The sequence below is a fragment of the Hippocampus zosterae genome, chromosome 8 (genome assembly GCF_025434085.1).
Source record: "Hippocampus zosterae strain Florida chromosome 8, ASM2543408v3, whole genome shotgun sequence".
NCBI lineage: Eukaryota > Metazoa > Chordata > Actinopteri > Syngnathiformes > Syngnathidae > Hippocampus > Hippocampus zosterae.
In genome coordinates, this window is record NC_067458.1 from 22,473,003 (window position 1) to 22,485,088 (window position 12,086).

Here is a 12,086-nt window from a genome sequence, read left to right on the forward strand (position 1 = left end):
CACTTCGAAACAAGCAGTACTGAGGAACATATATTCTTTATCCTCTTTAAAAAGCAACTTTCACCCACATAATAAAATGCCATGTTGTTTTACAAAATACCTCTTGCTGGGCAGCCGTGTATTTTGAGCAGATTGGGTTATTTTTACTCAAGGTTGGGGGTCATGATTTTTGACCCAGCAGATTGCGTTGGAGATTGGATTTGGGCATGCCGAAAAGATGAAGGTCGTACATTCAAACGTATTATGCGAGTAATCTGCTGTGGCGAACTCTCTGAGAGGAAAGTTGCTTCTCCTTTTTCAGAGAAAATGTTGGGAATAAAATTCTTTTTAAGGACAGCTACACTGATAATCTACTCATCACCCATTTTTTGGGTATTTTAAACTCAACAGTATATGGGTAGGTTTTTTTTTTTGTCTGTTTTTTTTGCTCCATTGTTGGACCAAAATCTTGACCCGCCTTGTTCGGTCAAATGCCGCCGAGTATAAATAACACAGCAACGACTTTTCCACTTTGGATCCAGCGCTGGGTTAGTTATTTCATTTCATCCAAATTGGATTGCGTTTGATCCGACAGGTTCATAAATGTAATAAGATAAGATAAGATATTCTTTAGGGCGGCCCGGTAGTCCAGTGGTTAGCACGTCGGCTTCACAGTGCAGAGGTACCGGGTTCGATTCCAGCTCCGGCCTCCCTGTGTGGAGTTTGCATGTTCTCCCCGAGCCTGCGTGGGTTTTCTCCGGGTGCTCCGGTTTCCTCCCACATTCCAAAAATATGCATGGCAGGCTGATTGAACACTCTAAATTGTCCCTAGGTGTGAGTGTGAGTGCGGATGGTTGTTCGTTTCTGTGTGCCCTGCGATTGGCTGGCAACCGATTCAGGGTGTCCCCCGCCTACTGCCCGAAGACAGCTGGGATAGGCTCCAGCACCGCCCGCGACCCTCGTGAGGATCAAGCGGCTCGGAAGATGAATGAATGAAAAAAAGATATCCTTTATTTGTCCCACACTGGGGAAATTTACAGCCTCCAGCAGCAAGAATGTAGGTAGAAAGAAGAAACAACAACCACCGTTCAATTAAGTGCAATATAAACACAAAATGGATAAATCGCAGTGTTATTTACAATAATATTCCAGAGTCCATTACAGAAGCGGTGAAAATCTCTGTTTGTGTCTGAATTACGTTGTTGGCCAAATGGGGCACAGCGGAAGGAGCCACGATGAATTAATCATGGTGCACAAAGTGAAATTTCTGCAACAGATGAATGCCACGTCCATTCATTCCATCGGGGAAAGACGATTTGACATATACAACAGTCATATGAGTCACTAGCGTGGTGGCAGAAACTTTTTTTTTTTTTTTAGTTTCTTATTTTGAATAAAATCATTTGAACGTCTACTTTAGTACAAAGTGTGATTTTTTTTCTCCCCCCCCCCACCTCTGGCGCTGCCCAAATTAGAGCATGGAAAAAGGCAAGTCAGACACAAAAGGCCCCTTTGTGCCATGTTCAAGGCCTCCACTTTTCACACACATTACTTATTGATCATACACGGTGTGCTCCCGCGCGCTCGATGCACATTTGACCAGGCCGAAGCGGTGCGTGTAAATCCCGCTATAGCGAGCGGATTATTTTGGGATCCAAGCACCCATAATCCTCTCTTCTCTCCCTCATCCTGCTGAAAGCTCTCTCCCCTTCTCCTCTTTCCGATGCCCGCTAAGCTCCCTCTGTGTGTCTTTTACACAGCGCTTTCCATATCCCGGAATCTGGTTTGTCCCTGGGCTTCACCTGCCGAAGGTTTGGCTTCAGTAGGTCAGTATGTTACAGTCGCTGGGCGTTTCCTCTAGGTGGTTGTCATCGCAGTAGAAATACACACAAACACACACACACACACACACACACACGCCTATAATAGTCTTGTCAATATTGTTTTAACTGTCATTCTCCTGAATGATAATCCTACAATGAATCACTGCTGGTTAGGTTCGTGCAGCAGGGTGGAGTCAGCAAAAATCAAAAGCAATGCACTCAAGCTCACGTCTCCACCAAGTTTATCGATTAGTGAGCATAGAAAATTTTTAAGGACTTCAAATTTGTACCCAGTGCAAGCAAATATCATAAGGTCAGGGATGGGTAATGTTAAAAAAAAAAAAAAAAGAAATTAAAAACAAACCACTTGCCCGACCGACCTCATCTGATCATTTTTATGTTGTCATAACACCGTCCACCCCTAGATGGCAGCCATCACTTCATAACACTCCCACTTGTTCATCTCCATTACAGAAGAGCGCAGAGACGCTGTTAGCTCCGACTGATTATTGTGGCATTTTAGAGTTACTCAAGTAAATCTAGGCACACAATCGACCTACTACGGGTCACCTAAACGCACTGAAATGATCATGATTAATGACTTGACGATGGAAAAACACATCTGGAGTACTGCAGACTTCTGGTCATAGAAGGACCGGGCGGAAGGGTTCACACAGAACTTTTCAGCGCATTCGGTACAAGAGCGAGGTCATTCGAAGGGTTCACACAGAACTTTTCAGCGCATTCGGTACAAGAGCGAGGTCATTCGAAAGGCGTTGATTTTTGGCCTAGCGCTTTGTTGTAACCTTACAAGTCAACAAAATATGTGCAGGCGTGGTCCGTTTGCCAGTTTGGACCTGATAAGCCACTTTTGTAACCATGAACGGTACTTATTCTTAACCTAGGGGCTCAATTGTGAACCCAGTCGGTAGAAAAAGTTTTTCTACCGAAAATGGACTCCGACAGTACAGTGTGGATATTGGATGGACCTCACCTGATGAGAGCCACTGAGCAGTCGCATTTTACTCGCCAGCAGCATAATGTCTCGTAAAAAGAAAAGTTTTATTATTCATTCATTCATTCATCGTCCGAAGCGCTTGATCCTCACGAGGGTCGCGGGGGGTGCTGGAGCCGATCCCAACTGTCTCCGGGCAGTAGGCGGGGGACACCCTGAAACGGTTGCCAGCCAATCGCAGGGCACACAGAGACGAACAACCATTCACGCTCACACTCACACCTAGGGACAATTTAGAGTGTTCAATCAGCCTGCCACGCATGTTTTTGGAATGTGGGAGGAAACCGGAGCACCCGGAGAAAACCCACGCAGGCCCGGGGAGAACATGCAAACTCCACACGGGGAGGCCAGAGCTGGAATCGAACCCGGTACCTCTGCACTGTGAACCCAACGTGCTAACCACTGGACTACCGGTCCGCCCAAACCGGAGCACCCGGGGAAAAGCCACGCAGGCCCGGGGAGAACATGCAAACTCCACACAGGGAGGCCGGAGCTGGAATCGAACCCGGTACCTCTGCACTGTGAAGCCAACGTGCTAACCACCCGGACTACCGGGCCGCCCGAAAAGTTTTATTACCACGCGTGAAATGACATCACGTGACCCCCCCAGCCCCCCCCCCCCCCCCCCCCCCCCCCCACACACACACACACACACTGCGACCATTACTGATAATATATCGATATGGCTCGGACTTTGGCCACGGCATACTATATAAAGCGATCTGTTGCCATGCGAGCGAAGCACGCACGCAGTCGCCGGGGGTTGTCAAGGTAAAATTGTCCGCGCGGAGGACACATAGAGGGAAGGCGATTGTAAATGTGACACTTCCTCCGAGCTAAACCGTCTAATATGTCCTTTGTCACCTCGCGTCCTCCCCTCAGCAGCTGTTACGACCAGAAACATGACAGTATGACCTTCCACATGATGCCGCGTCGCGTTGTTGATTTGCCATATTGAAATGACCGGGGCCATCCAATTAAAATTGGCATTTACTGCCCCCTCCCACGTGGATTGTCAGTCCTGCTTATCAAAAACCCGCTCCGGCGTCTCCGTCTCAGGTCCGTCGTCGGTGTGGTGACAAGTCCCCCCCCCCCCCCCCCCCCACTCCTACTGCTTGATCCAAGGATAGAGGAATGAACATTAATCTACTCTGAGACTCAGAGGAGATTATTGCAGAGATTACGCTTGTGAGATCAACAACAACAGCGCATAAATAAATAAATAACATTGAAAATGGACGAATATTAAATAAGAGAGTGGATGGAGACACGTTGAATCCTTGTGACTCACGCGCCTATCTCGGCAGGGATGGTGTTACTCATATGAGCTCATGCTGTCGTTGTGGTGCACACAAAAACGATGGCTTCTGCTGCTATTTTCCATTGCCACACATTGCCGGTCAGATGAGTGTAAAAGCCCAAGAGGTGACTGACTACCTTGTGTTATATTCATCCCATCTGCTGTCCAAAACCCCCCGCCCCCCCCGCCCCCCATCCCCCCATTGTTCGTTGGACCTGACGCATGCTGTCATAACAGAGCCAGGATGGGTCTTGGCATGACAGCATTCAATATGGCATCAATTAAAAAGGAGTGTTGTCAAGGAACCAGTTGCGGGGGGGGGGGGGGGGGGGGGGGGAGCAGGGAGCTTTGTGTTCCTCGTCCCAAAAAGATTTCAAAAAGAACGAAAAAGGAAAATTTGGGGTACTGGAAGGAATTAAAAAATGAATAAATAAACAAAACTAACAAAAAGTCCAAATAGGAATGAGAACCAAAACTGGACATGGACTAACTACAAATGGAAAAAAAAGACATAATTTGGGTGGAAAAACAGGACTCACAGCAACAAGGATTGAAAGAAACCAAAGAACTACAGGTCAGCGAATTGACAAGACAACGAGGCACGGCTGCAGTACTCGAGTCTGGACTTCTTTTTTTTTTTTTTTTTGTCTCGGTCATTTGACTCAGACGTGTCTCGGACTCGTCATTGGACTCGCAAAATACTACGATTTTACTACAAAAAAAAAATATATATATAATATATATATATATATATATATATATATAATAAAATAATTATAGTAATATAATTTTATTATATAACATATTATATAACATTATTATATATAATATAATAAAATAAAAAAAATAAAAAATAACATAAATATATAAATAATAAAATAATTTGAATAATATAATTTTATTATATATAATATAATAAAATAAAAAAATAAAAAATAAAATAATACATATATAAATAATAAAATAATTTGAATAATATAATTTTATTATATATAATAAAGTAAAAAATATAATAAAATAATACATATATAAAAAAAGAATGTCCTCCTTCAAAAGAAATTTGTAATAAAGTTTCCCTAACCGCGACGGAATCGGACAAAAGAGATTGTTTTTGAAGGCCCCTTGGAAATGAGCCAATAACGTCAGACATTCGGTGTCCTTTTTCTGCGTTTCTTTTTTTTTTTTTCTATCTGGGTCTTCAAAGCTTATGTGGGTGAACTGCGTCTAATATAATTTATGGGCAATCATGAGCCGGCATCAACTCGGTTATCAAAGGACATTAACGCAGAACAGGAAACTGTCTCGACTATCTGACCAACTTCTGTGAAGTTAGACTGCTTTGGCCTACTTGCACTTTGCCGCACGATTTACTTTTTGATCCAGTCTCAGATCCAGTTTGCTGTCCAAACAAGAACGTCAACTATTGGATGTTCAGCTGTCAAAACAAACTGGAAAATACTCATTTGAAACCCTAATCAAGTTTCGAAATCCTGACCTAACCTTTCTTAAAAGTCAAGCCAGTCTTGAAACTCCACTTTGAAACTTTAAGCCATGCTTGAACCCCAATTTTGAAACCTCAATCGTCTCACAAAACCACAATTTGAAATCGCTAAACCACCGTTGAAATCCTAACCCAAACTTCAAACCAGGACCCTGTCCTGAAACCCCAAGTTACAACCCAAACATTTGTCTGCGTCAAGGGTCCAACAGCGAATACTGATCGTGTTTTCCATCCTTTAACACAGCACAGACACAAAGTTCTTATTTCAGACGGACATGTAAGAGAAACAGACTCGGGCGGATGAGCGCAAAATACTTGGAAAGAGACGCCGATGCGTGACGCACCAGAGAGCCGAGCGCCAACTGGATATCCCAACAATCGAAACGATGACACTGAAAGCAGATCTGCTCTTTGCAGCGCTCGCTTCCATGACAACAAGCGTGCAGGGCCCCTGACCCTGTGCCTCGGTCTGCTGTGAATCATCAGGCCGCAGTGTGCGGTCAACGCACAGTACACGTATGTGCATCCAAACACGTCTGTCAACACCAGTGGAGGGGAGGAACAAATACAGGTACTTGGTCACTGTCAGTTTTTGCGGGGAATCTGTACTGTACTCGATTTTATAACCGGTCTTGAGACTTTTTACTTTTGCTGCCTGCATTTGAAAACCTATCTGTAGTTTCTACTCACTTTGGTGACGTTTTTCAACCGCCGCGGATAATGACACACACCTTGTAGAAAAAAAAAATGTAAAAGATGGAAATAGACTCTCACCGTGTCGCTACATAATAGTTATGTGTGGCAATAGCTTCGATTGCACCACTGGTAAACAAACACTGCATGTCATTTGACCAAAGGCAGTGTTTGACAGATGGGGGGGGGGATGATGAGTTTAGCTTTCTTCGCCACTGCCGTTGTTGAATAGGTAATGATAAGATGTAAATTGCTTGAAACAACTGCCAGAATTTATATTAGAACAGGTAAACTGAAATGGATAGCTCAATGTAGCGCTGACGTTAGCTAGCTGGCTAGCCATTATGTTTTTGATACAAAGGGACTTTGGTGCCAGTCTGTCCCTTTCAAAGTGGAAGTTTGTGATCTTTTTCATGATCTATGAGTAAAAACCTCAAAATGTCTCCTGAATTTTTATCCCGAAACGCCTGTACTCTGGATTTTATCTGAAGGCTAAATGATGAGTTTGGCTTTCTTCGCCACTGCCGTTGTTGAATAGGCAATGATAAGATGTACATTGCTTGAAACAACTGCCAGAATTTATATTTGAACAGGTAAACTGAAATGGATAGCTCAATGTAGCGCTGACGTTAGCTAGCTGGCTAGCCATTATGTTTTGCGAAACTATTGCTCGGAAAAGACAAACCGAAGCAGACATTTTATTCATAGCTGTGAGATAATGGCATCGACAAATTTGATACAAAGAGACTTTGGTGCCAGTCTGTCTCTTTCAAAGTGGAAGTTTATCTTTTTCATGATCTACGAGTAAAAACCTCGAAATGTGTCCTCAATTTTAATCCCAAACCTCTTGTACTCTGGATTTTATCTGAAGGCTAAAAGATGAGTTTAGCTTTCTTCGCTACTGCCGTTGTTGAATAGGTAATGATAAGATGTACATTGCTTGAAACAACTGCCAGAATTTATATTTGAACAGGTAAACTGAAATGGATAGCTCAATGTAGCGCTGACGTTAGCTAGCTGGCTAGCCATTATGCTCGGAAAAGACAAACCAAAGCAGACATTTTATTCATAGCTGTGAGATAATGGCATCGACAAATTTGATACAAAGAGACTTTGGTGCCAGTCTGTCTCTTTCAAAGTGGAAGTTTGTGATCTTTTTCATGATCTACGAGTAAAAAAACTCAAAATGTGTCCTGAATTTTAATCCCAAACCTCGTGTACTCTGGATTTTATCTGAAGGCTAAATGATGAGTTTAGCTTTCTTCGCCACTGCCGTTGTTGAATAGGTAATGATAAGATGTACATTGCTTGAAACAACTGCCAGAATTTCTATTTGAAGAGGTAAACTGAAACGGATAGCTCAATGTAGCGCTGACGTTAGCTAGCTGGCTAGCCATTATGCTCGGAAAAGACAAACCAAAGCAGACATTTTATTCATAGCTGTGAGATAAAGGCATTGACAAATTGGATACAAAGAGACTTTGGTGCCAGTCTGTCTCTTTCAAAGTGGAAGTTTGTGATCTTTTTCATGATCTACGAGTAAAAACCTCAAAACATGTCCTGAATTTTAATCCCGAAACTCTTGTACTCTGGATTTTATCTTGTCCCGATTCTGATCCAGACTACGTCTCAAAATCAATTGGAGCCAGATTTTTGTGTTCATAAATTAAAAAAAATAATACATTTTTTAGTTTGTAATTCAATCATTTGATTGACTTTTTTTCAACTCCACACGACAGTTAGGGGGGAGCGGCAGCAGCTGTTTTCCGTTCGGTGTGTCTGGAGACAATGACTTCAAGTTGAAAGAATTCCAATCTGTACTTAATCCTCTGCATAAATGTTGCGTCCTTTGCCTCCTGCAGCCTTGGATATGTACGAGCAGATGAGAAAACAAAACACAATTTCTGAATCATATCATCAAAAAAAAAGAGCAGCCACATTTATTACCCGTGCACTCGATTTGTCAAATAAATTGAATTACAGGCAGAATGTTTCTGCGCAGCTTTCATTATTTCTAATATAGCGACAGTACAGGAAATGTGATCATTACGGCAACTCTTCATGTTTTTCTTTCTCATCTGGTTTACCTGGAAACAAACAACAGCTTTTGTTAATGTCACACCCAAGTCGTGGAAGAAAAACAAACGCAGACCCCAGGACTACTTTTCTACTGGACAATGGCGCTATTATTATGATTAGATGATTGCATTTGATAAAGGCATTATTCACAGAGCCTTAACATTCTTGGGGAATTATAGTTGCCGTTTTCCAACGAGAAAATGGAATTGCGAAAAGCACAAAGTGGAACTGTGATTAGTATATCAGCGGACATCATGAAATATTTAGAGAAACGTGACATCGTCCAGTCTTTGGAAGTGTTACCAGATGGGTTAAAAAGTGAGGGGAGAAGTCATTTCTGGGCCTCGGAAATATGTATTCGATAGCATCTAAAAGGACATCACAAAAGTTTTTTTCGTCACCAGCGAAGACAAAAATAAAAATAAAAAATCACGAGCTGGCATTCGATTCACCGTTCCTCAGCGTGTGAGCGATTGGGGTGAGTTGTGTCCAACGGCAGCTAAAAGTTTTATATACTAGCGAGGGATTTTTAAAAAAAATTTCCTTCTTTTATATTCAACATTAATAATACTTTCATATCCAAACATGAAAACACGTTTTGTTGAGTTAGCATTTTCTCTTTGGTTTTTATTTCAGTTTTAGTTATTTCGGAGAGTGATGAATCTTGACCCAAGCTGACTTCAGGTTGTCACGCATCATCATTTTGAAACCTGAAACTAACCATTAGAGCCCAATTTTGGGCAATCGAATGAGTTGAATTCCGTGATAAATCGTTGGAGCTCTATTTTAAATGGTGTAAAAAGCCCAATATTTTTCTCTTAAGTTAAACCATCAATTATCGTGCTGTTCCGCAGAGAACCCGACCGGTTTCATCCGAAAACCTTTGGAGACGCTTAAAAGGAGAGGCACGAGGAATTTGTGTGCGATGCGGGCGCAGTGTGTCGGCATGAGGAAAAAGAACACAAACAAGACATTGGTGTGGTATTGTGATTCTTCCCCATCTTGTGAGGGGCAACTTGTGATCGCTTACGCAACCTTCAGATAAACTCAGCGAATGAATTATGGACGCCTACACAAATAGACAAAGTGCCTGTGCTTTGAGGTTCCTCGTTCCATCAGCCGCCGCATTGTACACGCTGTTCCTCAAATCCAAGTGTGGACGCAGGAAGTAACATTTTCGACATTTCATTCAATAAGAGTGTTGACGCTCCTGTTAGTTACTTTGAAGTCTGTAAACATCTTTTATATTCGGGGGGGTTAATTTGATCCCGGACACTTCAGGAATGGCCCTCGCAATAGTGGAAGAATAATAATCTGATCCGAGTTTTGAATAGAATGAGACACACACACACACGCACAAACACACACGCACACGCAGTCATGAGGACAGCGCATCTGCTAATCTAATGTCATGGAGACCCAGGGAGTTGTCTGTGGGCGAGATAGGCTGCTGTCATGGTTAAAGGTAAACATGAACTCACTCCATCTTTCCAGCTACAGAGTATTTGAACAAAATTAAGTGATGCCGCCGTCGTTATTCCATCGCTAAAAATATATATCGCAATACACATCAAATTCATCTTGAAAATGTTATTGCTATAATAACGTTGCCTCAATTTAAGCCCCCCCAGTATATCTAGAAACCAATAGTAGGCTACATAAAATAAAACTAAATAAAAATCCTTCATTTTCGTAACAGTAGATTTTTATTAACAAACCATTCGTAAAATTATTTCAAAACAAATATTTTTAAAAAGTGCATCATTAAAGCGGAATAACAAAGTACAGTAAGGGTTTGTGTATAGCTAGCTAGCTGGCTAACTCGCTAGAACGAGAGCTAGCTCGCTAGCTAGCTACCTAGATACTGTACTGTAGGTTATTCCATCGCTAAAAATATATATCGCAATACACATCAAATTCATCTTGAAAATTTTATTGCTATAATAACGTTGCCTCAATTTAAGCCCCCCCAGTATATCTAGCAACCAATAGTAGGCTACATAAAATAAAACTAAATAAAAATCCTTCATTTTCGTAACAGTAGATTTTTATTAACAAACCATTCATGAAATTATTTCAAAACAAATAGTGCATTATTAAAGCGGAATAACAAAGTACAGTAAGGGTTTGTGTATAGCTAGCTAGCTGGCTAACTCGCTAGAACGAGAGCTAGCTAGCTAGCTAGCTAGCTAGCTACCTAGATACTGTACTGTAGGTACAATGCAGTCTACTATAATGCGCTAAAAACACAGAGTAATGGCATAAATCTGAATGGAAAGAAATTCTGTCACATTTTGCTTCAATTCAATAGACATTGTGCTGCTGCTTCTGGTATGTACACCTCGGCCACATGGGGGCAGTATAATGTAGACATATGGTTATAAGTCAAGGACACACACAATTCTTCAGTAGGATTCAGTATTACAAGTTGTTTTTCAAAGAGGATAAAGAATATATGCCCGAGTATCTGTTTGATTTTGAACAGATTGTGAATAGCCTCCATTGTAGTTACCACTCCGCATGCATACAGTGTTCGAGGCACGCCAAATTAATAATTCTTTTCGCATTTTGTATTTTACCAACAACAGCAACCGGTTGACTTTGCTCCTTTGCATTAAAACACACCCAGCAAAGGGCGCAGTTTCCTTACGTTCAATTGCTCTCTCGCTTCCAAACCGACAGTGAGCATGGGTCACCATCTCAATTTCCCGCCTCGCATTTAATGGGCCAACTGTGCCGTATCAGCCAACGATCTCGAGCTGCTCCACGTTGGTCTAATCCGTCCCTCGTATGGTGTTACAGCACAACGCTACCACCGGAGCTAATCAGCAAAGCCGGGCCTGACACACTGACACACATTTACAAACCACAACACACACGACAAGAGCAAGCCTTGTCGTGGATGATTTTGGTGGATTTGCATCTCCTCGGCACAGCCAATTCCTTTGGTAACAGGTTAAACGGGTGGCGGGCGGTCAATTTCGGACACGGACCTTCAGTGGGGACTTAATCCACACTCGCATAATCACAATTTAGACTTTTCAAAGAGCCCAACATGCATTTAATTGGAATGAGGGAGCAAATCGGATGAAGCTGGAGTACTAGGAAAAAAACAAACTCAAGTACAGGAGGGCCTGAACTGAGATTTGGACCCAAAACCTGTCGACTGTGAGGCAGACGCGCTCAGCAATACTTCATGGCGCTGCCAATAATGTAATTATAACAAACTAATTGAGGAAGGCTCTCATGTTCAAAATGATTCATTGGCTTTCTCAAAACGTGGCAAACCAATATTTGCAGTTAATTAGAGGGCCTTTCCTTTAGAATGTTACAAATCTGCGGGCAGTGTCACAGTCCAAGACCTTGAAAAGAAAATCTTGAAAAAAAATTAAAAATGTGAAAATGGCCCATTTATCTTAAATAACTTCATATTGTTGTGTCATTCATAGTAAAGAATTCTCATTCAACTGGTAAATATTCACCTGACAATCCAAACCTCGGATAAGGAGAAAATATTGGACTACTGGCTCTCCTTTCCCCCATGTGAGGGCACTACAGATAGTAAAGGAAATGTGAAACGTTACTTCACATATTTGCCTACTTGCAGTTTTTTTGGGGGGGGGTGGACTCACCTATTTGCTGTTTGTGTGCACAGGCCAAAGGCAGGTGTTAAAAACAATAAATACTGCTTTTGCT